This window comes from Leopardus geoffroyi, chromosome D2 (assembly GCF_018350155.1).
Source record: "Leopardus geoffroyi isolate Oge1 chromosome D2, O.geoffroyi_Oge1_pat1.0, whole genome shotgun sequence".
Lineage (NCBI taxonomy): Eukaryota > Metazoa > Chordata > Mammalia > Carnivora > Felidae > Leopardus > Leopardus geoffroyi.
The window spans coordinates 63,268,313-63,281,808 of record NC_059334.1 but is presented as its reverse complement, the minus strand read 5'-3'; the positions used below and the strand labels follow the sequence as shown (position 1 = coordinate 63,281,808).

General features: G+C 39.4%; 1 pseudogene; it reads right to left on the bottom strand.

Moving 5' to 3' along the window:
• Positions 1–2,186: 2,186 nt before the first annotated feature.
• On the bottom strand, positions 2,187–3,177 carry LOC123577525 (annotated as a pseudogene).
• Positions 3,178–13,496: the final 10,319 nt, after the last annotated feature.

Here is a 13,496-nt window from a genome sequence, read left to right as displayed (position 1 = left end):
ATTAGCTTCTAGATGGGTAAGAACAGCCAAGTAAAGACAGAGTTGAAGCTCCAAAGAAGCATCCCGCTGAGGACAAGATGGACACCCCCAAGAAGAGCCGGAGGCCATTTAGCTACAGCCAGCGGAGAGGATGTATCATGGATGCTCTGTGGCCCTCCCACCCCCGCACTTGGACCATGACTCACCGATCCACACTCAGAATCAGGAGCATCACGGGGGACCTAAGAGAGCTGGAAGTTCTTGGGAAATTGTTCAAGCGTAGCAAAGAAGAGCAAAGCAAGGAACTAAATATAGCCTGAAAACAAACATGTGGTTTACACCCAAGTTCAGCATCAGGAAGGCAGAAGGAAGGGAGAGTGCTACTCAGGTCACAGGAACCAGAGCCCAGATGAGGCTTCTCCCACCAAAAACCATGCAGGGATTTCCCCGAGCTCCTGGGAGCACCCTGGGTGCTCCTGCTCCCTCAAGGACAGGCTCTCTCCTGCTGTGGGGTTTTTGCCTGTGTTGCCTTTCCCCTCCCTACCTGCCTGATTCATTCTCAATCTTTCTTCAGATCTTGGGTCTAGCTTCATTTCCCTATGGGAGCGTCCCCCAACCTCAGAACCCCTGCCCCATTATTAGGGTGACCAGTGCCCCAATTTAGGACTCCTTTTTCAGCCTAATTAATAATAGCACCTTCTTTCACTCTCAAAGTGTCCCAGTTTGAGCAATAAATTATATGGTCACACCCTACCTATTACATGTTCTCCTGAGACTAAATATCTTTTCCTCAAAGCATTATTACAGTTGAATTTTTATGTGTTTACATAGAGATTTAATTAACGACTCCTCCAAAGTACTATAAACCTTAGCAGCAAAGGGTTCATAACTATTTTTTATTAAACTTTTAATTTTGAGGTAATTGTAGATTCACATGCAGTTGTAACAAATAACACAAAGATGGGGCACCTGGGTGGCTCAGTCAGCTAAGTAAGTGTCTGACTTTGGCTCAGGCCATGATCTCATGGTTCATGAGTTGGACCACTGCATTGGGCTCTCTGCTGTCAGCACAGAGCCCTCTTCAGATCCTCTGTCCCCCTCTCTCGCTCTCTCTCTGCCCATTCCCTGCTTGTGTTCTGTCTCTCAAAAATAAATAAACATTAAAAAAAAATTTTTTTAAGGGGGCCTAGGTGGCTCAGTCGGTTAAGCATCAGACCTCAGCTCAGGTATCTCATTGTTCGTGGTTCAAGCCCCACACCAGGATCTGTGCTGACAGCTTGGAGTCTGGGACCTGCTTCAGATTCTGTGTCTCCCTCTCCTCTCTTTCCCCCATTCTCCACTTGTGCTCTGTCTCTCTCTTTCTCAAAAAAAATTTTAAAAAAATTGTAAAGAAATAACACAAAGACATCCCATGTACCCTTTACCCAGTACCTGCCCCCTGCCCCCTCACCCCCCGGCAAAGGTAACATCTTATAGAATTACAATACCATATCAACAGTATGTTGACATTGAAACAGTCACGTTTCGGGACATTTCCATCGCCTCAAGGATCTTCATGTTGTCATTTTTATAGCCACACCCACTTTCATCCTGTCTCCAACCTCTCCTTAACCCCTGGCAATCACTAATCTGTTCTCCATTACTGTAACTTTATCATTTCAAGAATGTTATAAGTGGAATCATATAGTATATAACCCATCAGGATTGGCTTTTCTCACTCAACCTAATTCTCTGGAGATTCATCCAGCTTGTAACTTGTATCAACAGTTACTCTTTTTTATTGCTATGTTATATTCCATAGAATGGATGTACCACTGTCTGTTTAACCCATTGAAGGACATTTGAATTGTTTCCAGTTTGGGACTATAATGGATAAAACTTCCATACACATACAGGTTTTTCTGTGAATGCAAGTTTTTCTCTTCCTGGGATAAATGCCTAGGAGTGCCATTGCTTGGTTCCATAGTAGTTGCATATTTCGTTATTTAACAAATTGCTACACTGTTTTTAAGTGGCTGTACTGTTTTACATTCCCACCAGCAATGTGTGAATGATCCAATTTCTCTGAATCCCCTCCAGTATTTAGTGTTATCAATATTTTTTATTTCAGTCAATTTGGTAGATACATAATAAAATATCATTGTGGCTTTAATTTGCACTTCCCTGATGGCTAAGGACATTGAACATCTTTTTTTTTTCTATTTTTCCTACATTTATGTTTATTAAAAACTGACATAAACAAACAAAACCTATACAAAAATATCCCAAACCACATATCACTTTGAAACAGTAATCCTGAGAGACATTATTGCCTAGGGACCCCTCTTCCTCTACCTGGACCACTTCCTCTTCCTCTTCCTCTTCCTTGGCCTCAGCTTCTTCTGGCAACAGCTCCCCTTAGATTTCACCCTTGGCTCAACATCCATGAGTAGTGTATCCAGAGGAAAGCCATCTGGCAGAATAAAATATTGAATATTTTTTCTTTGAATACTCATTGTTTTCAGCTGTACCTGTTCTTCAAGGTCATTTTGACAGTTTTAAGATGCATGTTCATGCTGATATTTACACCTGTGATTGCTCCATGGACCTATGTTCCATTTTTTTAATTCAATGATTATGGTTTTGTGACTTAATTTCATCAAAAGTCTCAGGAGTTTCATCCTAGCAACACCATCACTCTTTCAATCAGATAGTGCACAAAACCCAACAACCCGGGTCCCAAAGACTATGAGTATGAATGACTGGAAACTGAACATTTGCCAACCGTGTGTCCAGTTAGGTGAAATATCTCTTCAAGTCTTAGATCCATTTGGGTTGGTTTGTTTCTCTGCTGAGTTTTAAGAGTTCTTTCTGTATTCTAGATACTGGTTCTTGTTGACTATATGGTTTCAAAATATCTTTTCTCAGTCTGTAGCATGTCTTTGCATCCTCTTAACAGGATTGCCCACAGAGCAGAATTTTTAAATTGTGATGAAATCCAGTTTATCAATTTTTTTAATGAATCGTGTTTTTGGTGTCATTAACACTTTTTGCCTAGCCCTGAATGTCGAAGATCTTTTTTTATAAGTGTTATAGTTTACATTTTGCACTTACCCCATGATCCATTTTTATTTCATTTTTTGTATAAAGTATGAAACAAGTTCACTTTTATGGCTATAGATGTCCAGTTGCTCCAGCACCATTTGTTGAAAAACTATCTTTCCTCCATTGAATTGCTTTTGTGCCTTCATCAAAAATAAGTTGGGGGGGCACCTGGGTGGCTCAGTTGAGCATCTGACTCTTGATTTCAGCTCAGGTCATGATCTCATGGGTTCGTGGGTTTGAGCCCCACATCAGGCTCTGTGCTGACAATGCAGAGCCTGCTTGGGATTCTCTTTCTCCTCTCTCTCTTCCCCTCCACTGCTCACTCTCTCTGTCTTTCAAAATAAATAAACTTAAAAAAAAATAATAAGTTGGGTCTATTAGTCTATGTCTGAGTTCTCTGTTCTGTGCCAGTGATCCATCAAATGTGCCTATTCCTCTGCCAAAACCATACAGATTTCATTATTGTTGTTATATATTAAGTCTTGAAATCAGGTAGATTGATTTCTTCTACTTTATTCCTCTTTTCAAAATTGTTTTAGCTATTTTAATACTTTTGATAAGAAGGCTTTGCCTTTTGGTATAAATTTTAGAATACTCTTATCCCTATTTAAAAACTCTTGCTGCAATTTTGATAGAAATTATATTGAACCCATACATCAGTTTGGGGAGAACTTTTTACTCTGTTGAGTCTTCCAATCCATGAACACAGTAGGTCTTTTGATTATTTGTATTGTCTTTGATTTTTTGGTCAGTATTTTATGGTTTTTAGCACATAATTCCCATATATGTTTTGTTAGATTTTCACATAAGTATTTCATTTTTTGAGTGAGTAAAAATGGTATTATATTTTAAATTTTGGTATCCATGAATTAATTACTAGCACATAGAAATACAGTTGATTTTTTTAGGTTTACCTTGTATCCTGTGACCTTGGTGAACTCATTTACTCTAGGATTATTTTTGTAAATTCCTTGGCATTTTCTATGTAAACAATTGTGTCTTTTGCAATCAGCAACAGTTTTGTTTCTTCCTTTCCAGTCTGTGTGCCATTTTTTTTTTCTTGCCTTACTGCACCGGTTTGAACTTCCAGTTGAATTCAACTGTATTGAATAAAAATGATAAGAGTGGACATCCTTGCCTTGTTGCTAATCTTGGAGGAAAAGATTCAGTATTTCACCATTAAGTATGACGTTCTCTACTGGTTTTTTATAGTACTCTTTATCCATAAAGTTTCCCTCTATTCTTATTATCCTGAGTTTTTATCATAAATAGGTGTTAAATTTGAAGCGCTTTTTCTGCATCAATTGATACGATCAGTTGATTTTTCTCCTTTAGCCTATTAATGTGGATTGATGTTCTTACATTAAACCAATTTTGCATCCCAGCAATAAACCCCATTTTTTCATGGTATAAAATTCATTTTATATGTTGCTGGATTTTATTTGCTAATATTTTGTTACCGATTGTTGTGTCTATATTTATGAATGATATTGGACTGTGGGTTTGTTTGTTGTTTTGTTTGTTTGTTTGTTTTTGGACTGTATGGTTTTGGTATCAGGGTAATATTAACTTCATAAAATGAATTAGGAAGTGTCCCCTCCTCTTCTATTATTTGGAAAAGAGTATGTAGAATTGGTTTTAATTCTTTAAACCTGATAGAGTTTTCCAGTAAAACCATCTGGGCCTGGAAATTTATTTGGGGGAGTTTTTGAAATTATGAATTCAATTTCCTTAATAGTTACAGAGTTTTTCAAACAATCTATTTCATAAGTTGTGGTGGTTGGTGTCTCTCAAAAATTTGCTCCATTTTGAGTTGTCAAATTTGTGTGCATAGAATTGTTAGTAGTATTTTTTTTATTATCCTTTGATGTTTGCAGAATCAGTAGGGATATTCTCCCTTTCTGATATTGCTAACTTCTTTCTTTTTACTGTGTCAGTCTTCCTAGAAGTTTGTCAATTTTATTGCCCTTTTCAAAGAAACAGCTCTTGGTTTCACTGATTTTCTTCTATCTTCTTCTGTTTTCAGTCTCAATGACTTCTGCTATTTTCTTTATTATTCCCTTCTTTCTGCTTGCATTGGGTTTATTTTGCTCTTCTTTTCCTAGGTTCTTAAAGTGGAAGGTTAAATTACTGACTTGAGGCTTTTCTACTTCTCTAATATGTGCATTTGGTGCTATAAACTGCCCTCTCTGCATTACTCTAGCTGTATTCCACAAATCTTGATATGTTGTGGTTTTATTTTCATTAAGTTCATTATTCTTTTTATTTCTCTTGAGACATCTTATTTGATCCATGGATTATTTGGGAGTATGATCTTTTATTTTCATGTTTTTTGGAGATCTTTCTATTATCTTTCTATTATTGATTTCTAGTGTGATTCCATTATGGTAAGAGTACACATTCTATATGATTTCAATTTTTTAAAAAATATTAAAATATTAAATAATTTTATTAAAACATAAAACTATAAAAATATTAATGTTTGGCTCCAAAGAGTCCATTCTGCTAGTCTAACCGCATTGACCTCAGCTGCAGCAATTTCTTACTTAACACATCTCCAAAGGCAAGGGAATTCAAAGCAAAAATGGACTATTGGGACCTCATCAAGATAAAAAGCTTCTGCACAGCAAAGGAAACAATCAACAAAACTAAAAGGCAACCAACAGAATGGGAAAAGATATTTGCAAATGACATATCAGACAAAGGGCTAGTATCCAAAATCTATAAAGAACTCACCAAAATCCACACCCAAAAAAACAAATAATCCAGTGAAGAAATGCGCGGAAAACATGAATAGACACTTCTCTAAAAAAAGACATCCAGATGGCCAACAGGCACATGAAAAGATGCTCAACATCACTCCTCATCAGGGAAATACAAATCAAAACCACACTGAGATATCACCTCACGCAGTCAGAGTGGCCAAAATGAACAAATCAGGAGACTATAGATGCTGGAGAGGATGTGGAGAAACGGGAACCCTCTTGCACTGTTGGTGGGAATGCAAACTGGTGCAGCTGCTCTGGGAAACAGTGTGGAGGTTCCTCAAAAAATTAAAAATAGGGGCACCTGGGTGGCGCAGTCGGTTAAGCGTCCGACTTCAGCCAGGTCACGATCTCGCGGTCCGTGAGTTCAAGCCCCGCGTCGGGCTCTGGGCTGACGCTCAGAGCCTGGAGCCTGTTTCCGATTCTGTGTCTCCCTCTCTCTCTGCCCCTCCCCCGTTCATGCTCTGTCTCTCTCTCTGTCCCAAAAATAAAAAAAAAATAAAAAAAAAAAAAACGTTGAAAAAAAAAAATTAAAAATAGATCTACCCTATGACCCAGCAATAGCACTGCTAGGAATTTACCCAAAGGATACAGGAGTGCTGATGTGTAGGGGCACTTGTACTGCAATGTTTATAGCAGGACTTTCAACAATAGCCAAATTATGGAAAGAGCCTAAATGTCCATCAACTGATGAATGGATAAAGAAGATGTGGTTTATATACACAATAGAATACTACGTGGCAATGAGAAAGAATGAAATATGGCCTTTTGTAGCAATGTGGATGGAACTGGAGAGTGTTATGCTAAGTGAAACAAGTCATACAGAGAAAGACAGATACCATATGTTTTCACTCTTATGTGGATCCTGAGAAACTTAACAGAAGACCATGGGGGAGGGGAAGGAAAAAAAAAAAGTTAGAGAGGGAGGGAGCCAAACCATAAGAGACTCTTAAAAACTGAGAGTAAACTGAGGGTTGAAGGGGGGTGGAAGGGAGAGGAGGGTGGGTGATGGGCATTGCGGAGGGCACCTGTTGAGATGAGCACTGGGTGTTGTATGGAAACAAACTTGACAATAAATTTCATATTTAAAAAAAATATTAATGTTTGTTTTATAGCCCAGGATATGGCCTGTCTTATCTATGTTCTGTTTTTACTTGAAAACAATGTATATTGTGGAGTTTTCTATAAATACTGGCTAGATCTCATTGGTTGATGGTGTTGTTTAGTTTTTCTATGTTCTTGCTGAGTTTCTATCTAGTTCTATCAATTGGACAATTGAAATGAGTGCTGAATTCTCTAATTCTAATTGTGCACATGTCTATTTCTCCCTTCAGTTCTGTCAGTTTGTGCTTCATACATTTTGCAGCTTTATTGTTTGATACTTACACATTTAAGATTGCTGTATCTTCCTGACAGACTGACCCTTTTGTCATTACATAATGTCTCTGTCTCTGATAATTTTCTTAGTCCTGAAGTTTACTATATCTGACATTAATATAGCTAGTCCTGCTCTCTTTTGATTAATGTTTTCAAGATATATCTTTTCCATCCTTTCATAGTTATATTTTAAGTACGCTTCTTGTAGACAGCATATATTTGGGTCATGTTTGTTAATCCTCGCTGCTTAACTGCCTTCTCTTTTGTATATTTCAATCATTTACAGGTCCTGTAATTAGTGATATATTAGTACTTAACCCTGCCATTTTATTTTTTGTTTTCTGTTTGTTCTGTTTTTAATTTATCTGTCTGGTTTTCCCTGCCTTCCTGTGAGTTACTTGAACATTTTTTAAGTTCCAGTTTGATTTCATCTATAACATTTTTGAATATATCTCTGTACAACTTTTTTAGTGCTTGCTCTAGGTATTGCATTAAACATACACAATTTATCATAGCCTGTAGATTTTTCTTTTTACCAGTGTGAGTGAAGTACAAAAATCTTATTTTTTCTTTATGTCCCTTTACCTTCCCCTATTTATAATTGCCTTAAATATTTCCTATACATACATTTAGAACTATATGGAACAGTGTTATAATTGTTGCTTCAACCACTAAAAACTTTTAGAAAACTCAAGAGAAAAAGGAAAGTCAATTTTATTTACCAAGATTTTAGCTTCCCACATTCTTTCTTCATTCCTGATGTTTCAAAGATCCTTCCTTTATCATTTCCTTCCTTTCTTTTTTAGGCTACCTCCTGTTGTCAGTCATTCATTTAGGGTAGGTCTGCTGGTGACAAGACCTGTTAGTTTTTCTTCATCTGAGAATGTCTTCATTCCCCTTCATTCTTGAAGGATATTCTCACTGGCTGTGGGATTCTGAGTTGATATTTCTTTATTTTCAGCATTGGAAATGCTGAAAATATTTTGAAAAATGTTGTGTCACTTATTTCTGACCTCCATAGTTTCCGATGAGAAATACATCATCATTTGAATTGTTTTCCCTTTAGGTAATGTGTGTCATTTCTCTCTTGCTGCTTTCAAGATTTTTCTTTGTCTCTAGTTTTCAGAAGTTTGATTGTAATGCGTCTTGCTGTAGATCTTTCTTTCTTTCTTTCTTCTTTCTTTCTTTCCTTCTTCTGTTTGAGGCTCACTCAGCTTCTTGGATATGTAGGTATGTCTTTTGACAAATTTGAGAAGTTTTCAGCCATTATCTCCTTCAGCACTTTTCAATCCTTGTCTTTTTTCTCCTCTCCTTCTTTGAGTCCCAGGACATGAATGTTAGATCTTTTGTTATAGTCCCACAAACCCCTGAGACTTTGTTCTTTCTTATTTTTTCAATCTATTTTCTGTTGTTCAGATTGGGTGATTTCTACTTTTGTACTTTCAAGTTAAATTATTGTTTTCTGTCCCTTTATCTGCTGTTGAATTGATCCTTTGGGATTTTTCTTTTTGGTTATTATGTTTTTCAATTCTAGAATTTCCACTTGGTTCTTCTTTTTATCTTTCATTTCCTTGCTGAAACTTGCTATACTTCCATTTGTTTCCAGCTTGTTTTTAATTGATTGTTGAAGTATTTTTTTTTATAATAACAGCTTTAAAATCTTTATCAGATAATTCTAACTTATCTGTCATCTCTATGCTGGCATCAGTAGATGAGATTTTCTTTTTACATTCAGTATGAGACTTCCTGGTTCTTATTGTGGGTATTATGTTTTGGGACTCTGGATCTTAACTTGCTTCTGATATAGCCCTGGCAGAGGAACAGGAGGCGGTGCTACCTTGGTACTGCCAGGAGGAGTATAAATTCATACTCCCTACTTAGCCTCTATTGACACCTGGGGGGCAGGGCTGGGCAAAGGTGGGAGTTTCCTGTTCCTCCCAAACCTTCACTGATAACTTCTCTGGCTGGAAGGTAGAGGAATTTTCTTCATTACTGCTTCCCATGTGGCCTCCACTGATACAAAAGCATGGGGAAGGGGGCTGGCTTCATTACCACTGGGCACTGGGTGGATGTGAGGCCACAGATTTTTCTGTAGTGTTTGGCTAGAGTTAAGTTGTTATTGTCTAAAAGTTCCTATCTTGCCAAACTGCCCCTTTTCTAGTTCTTTGGCTAGGGACAACAGGATTTGCATTGTCTGTGCCCATGGGTATTTCCAAGTTGCTGGCTTCTTCATCTCTGAGTCTGGGATTCATGAGGCAAAAACAAACAAACAAGCAAACAAATAAACCCCAAAAACCAAGAACCAAAAACAAAAGCAGAGAACTCACGTATCATTCCTTGGTTCCCCAAATATCTTACTGACCTGCCATCTTCTTTCCACCTTTCAGAGTCTTCTTATGTTTGCTCTACACACAATGCTTAAGGGGATTTGTTGTACACAGCAGCAGGAGGTGTAAGGAAAAGTTCATCTACTCCATCTTCTCAGAAGCTGATCACACCTACTTTTGTTCATCATTATATCTTCAACACAAAACTCAGTTCCTAGCACCTTGTAGTAGAGCCTATAATAACTTGTTTAATGATTGTACGAATACAAGTACATCCATATTGAAGTTTAAGTAAGCCCCTCCCACATGTAAGCTTCTGGTGGGTCTACACTCTCCCAGGCTGTAAAAGAACCTCTTTAAGAAGTAAGCGACCTTTCGTTTTCTGCAGTAAGCACATCCCTAAAGGGTGATGTGTCTGTAAAACTGAGATAATCATAGAACCAACCTTATAGGTTATGGTAAAGATTAAATAAGGAATCCGCATTAATGCCTCTGTCAAACTGTAAGCTCTCAATAAACACTATCATTGTGTGAAGAACGGAATTTTTGTCAGATTGCATTTTTTTTTACTGATTTGCCTTATCATTTTAGAGGTGATGTCATTTCATTTCTGTTTCATTTTCAACCTGACAGTGGTCCCCAATGCTTAGTTTCTCAGCCTCCCTCCCAGCCTTTGTGATATGCCATGGGTAATCTACAGATGGACTGATCCTCATTGCAGCCAAGGGGCTTTAGAATTCATTGAATTCTGGTGTTCCTTCTTCTGTCCAGCCCTTACATCACCCCCTAATTGTTCCATTTTATAACCTCACATATTGGTGTTTCTAAATTCTGCATGTTTGGAGTTGAGCACAATTATCTCCTCACATGCCACCCTTTATAAAAGCTTTCCATTGGGTCATCATAGGTGGCACAGTTATAATAATACCCAGTTTTACTGTCGATAACAATAATAACAATGGTCGCTGCTTATGGAGCATTGATTATATCCCAGGACCTTTTTTTTAGAGCTTTGCCAGCATTTTCTCAATTAATCCTCATGAAAGAATGGGAATATAAGCTGTCTTCCCATCTTCACTTTTAAAATGAGAAAACTAAGGTTCAGAGAGTTAAATAATTTGCCTAAGGTTATAGGGCCACTAGGTGTTGGAACCAGCACTCCAGCCCAAGCCTGCCCGAGGCCCAGACCAAGTGCTCTTGCTTGGGAAGCATTGCCACCTTCTCTAGCAACAACCACGATCGCACAAATCAATGATGTTTCCCTAGAGGCTCACTTTTCCAGAGGTAAAGCAGTTTAAATCCTGAACAAACCTGACTCATGGAAATAAAAAATTCAAACAGGCTAACAGGAGGAGGTGTGAGTTCTGCTTAATTGACCCAGTATAATTATTTCCATTGAATTGCTCTATACCTACGGATGGGTATTTACTGAGCAGACTGGCCCAGTGGTTCACTTCGGCACCTGCTTTGGTATGGAACAAGTTAATTGCATGGAAAGTTCTCATCTAAATCACTGAGCTCCTTATTCCCACCATTGCCAAAAATACACATGCACGTGTGAGCGTGCGCACGCACACACATACACACACACACACACACACACACACACACACACAGAGTGTCTTGTGCCAAAAGGATTTTTCTAGAACAGGGACTTACTCTTTAGCCCAGATGCTGCTTCCGAATGACACAGCTCAGCCCACTTTGACGTTTTCAGTAGCAGTTATCCAAAAGAACTAGAACAGGGCCTTCTGCACTGCAGAGAGAAGGGACCAGTGAGCAGTATGGCCTCTGGACGCCCCCCAAACCAAAGACATCCCCCCTTCCCCACCACCAAACCAGCAATATGATGCAGGGAAAATGTGCTTGGCCAAAGTTGCCTTTTTTCCTCTTTGTAAACACGGGGAGAAGATAAATTACAGCTTCTGTTAGTAACATAATTACTTTAATTAAAATTTAGGAGGTTGGAAAAGCCAATTCTGAATGTCAGATTTCCAGTGATGTGTGTTAAGCCAGGGAGAATAGAAATACAGCCCTGTAAATAACTAGTATATTATAACTGGAGCAGTATGTGCTATATTCACTTAGGAGTTGGAACAGCAATTAGATGATAACCAGGATTTTGTTCCTTTGCCTCTTCCTCACACACAAAAGTAACAATTATAAGCCTTTGACTGTGGTGGCTTTTACCTTCCTTCAACCAAGCAATAGTCAACCTCCAAGACCTTTCTCAAATTCTTCCTTGAACCCTTTCCTGAAGACTGTCCCACAGAAATCCACCCATCCTAATCAGCTACTGTGATTGTTTTCTGCACTATTCCTTTTCCCTCTTAATTGGACTGATTTTAGATTTGTACTATAGCCTGTCATGTACAGTCCTCTAATTGTGTCATGTTTTCCTAACAAGATTATAAGCTTTTGGGAGACATCGAACACGTCATGTGAAAGCACAGACATTTAGAGCTGGAGGGATCTCAGAGACTACATTGCAGTGGAGAAAACAGGTCACACAGCTAGTTGGGAGCTGAGCTAGGCACAAGAAGTCTAACTCTTAGTTCTATGTGGGTTCCAACCCCTCCCTGGATCAGTGGCACATCAGTTCCATCAAGTATCACCCTGGTCAGGTATAACGGAAAGAGTGGTGGAAGAGCTTTTCCTTAGACCACCATCACCCCTTTAAGCTCCATTCTAGGGGGCTTGTCCCATTGAGTGGGATGTGAGAAGGCAGGTTAGACAGGGGTGTTGAGGAGAGACTCCTGGTCCAGAACACTGTGCTTGTGGCTGTCAGCACAGCTGGTGTCATTTGGGTCAGCGGGAGGGTCTACTTTCTGAAGGACAATGAAACAGGCCAGACTGGCCCAACCTCCCTGTAGCTCTCTGATCTGGCAAAGGACTGGACTTGTTCTGAAGAAGTTTCTCTAACTCCTTCCCCTTCTCCTTTCCCATTAGAGACATCAGGTTCCCCAGAAACAGACTGAGTGGTTTTCAAAGGTGGTGTTTTCAGAGAAGTGGGGAAAACAGGAGAAGAATGGGAAGAAGCAAAGAGTGCGATTTCATAAAAAGTCCCACCCTGATCCCTCCAGGGTGCTCTGGAGTGTAAGTTACCCCTCAAGGCTCTCCCAACCAGAGGACAGAGGGTTGGGCCCTCACTCTCCCAACTCTTCAGGCATTGGCCAAGGACCAACTTGGGGAGACATAAGTTCTCTTTCCTCCCCTCATATAACTGGGCAGAGTAGGCTCCAGGTGCACAAGGGCAGGTCTATGAAAAGAAGCACAGGTGCTGACTGTTAGAGGCTCAAGAACACTAACAGGGAGCATAAATAGGGAGAAGAGTTCCAGGGAGACCTGGGCAGAGCACCAACATCATCAGTAGCACAGGGACATTTTTCTTCCATCAACAAAAACCTGAAAACTTAATAACAAGGCCTTTGTTTTCTGGTTCCATTAAGGGATGACCAGAGGTGGTGGGGAGCAGGTAGGGGTTCCATGAGGGAAAGACCCTCAGGGCACAAGGAATATGGTGGTTTAAGGAAGAAGGCTTTCTGATCAACACCTTGAAATGTTCTCCCACCACACTTAGCATGCGCAGTGAGGTGGGAGCCACTAGGAAGGCTGGGTGACAGACTGCCAGGAACTTCCCAGGTGGCATTTACCTTGGTTCACCAGGTGGTGGAGCATATTGTTTAAGAGCACACACTGGTTTTCAAAACCCAACCCTACGACTAACCACCTATTGGTCCCTGGACAAATTACTTAACCTCTGTAAAAATGGGGAATGATAAGAATGATCTCATAGATTTGTTGTGAGAAATAAATAAAGTGTGTGTGTGTGTGTGTGTGTGTACGCGCGTGAGAGAGAGAGGGGGAGAGAGGAAGACAGAGAGAGGGAGAGAGAGAGGAAGAGAGATTTAGCAAAGGCACTGAATATAGTAAGTGCTTGCATCAGGTTTTATCTTCCAAAGAA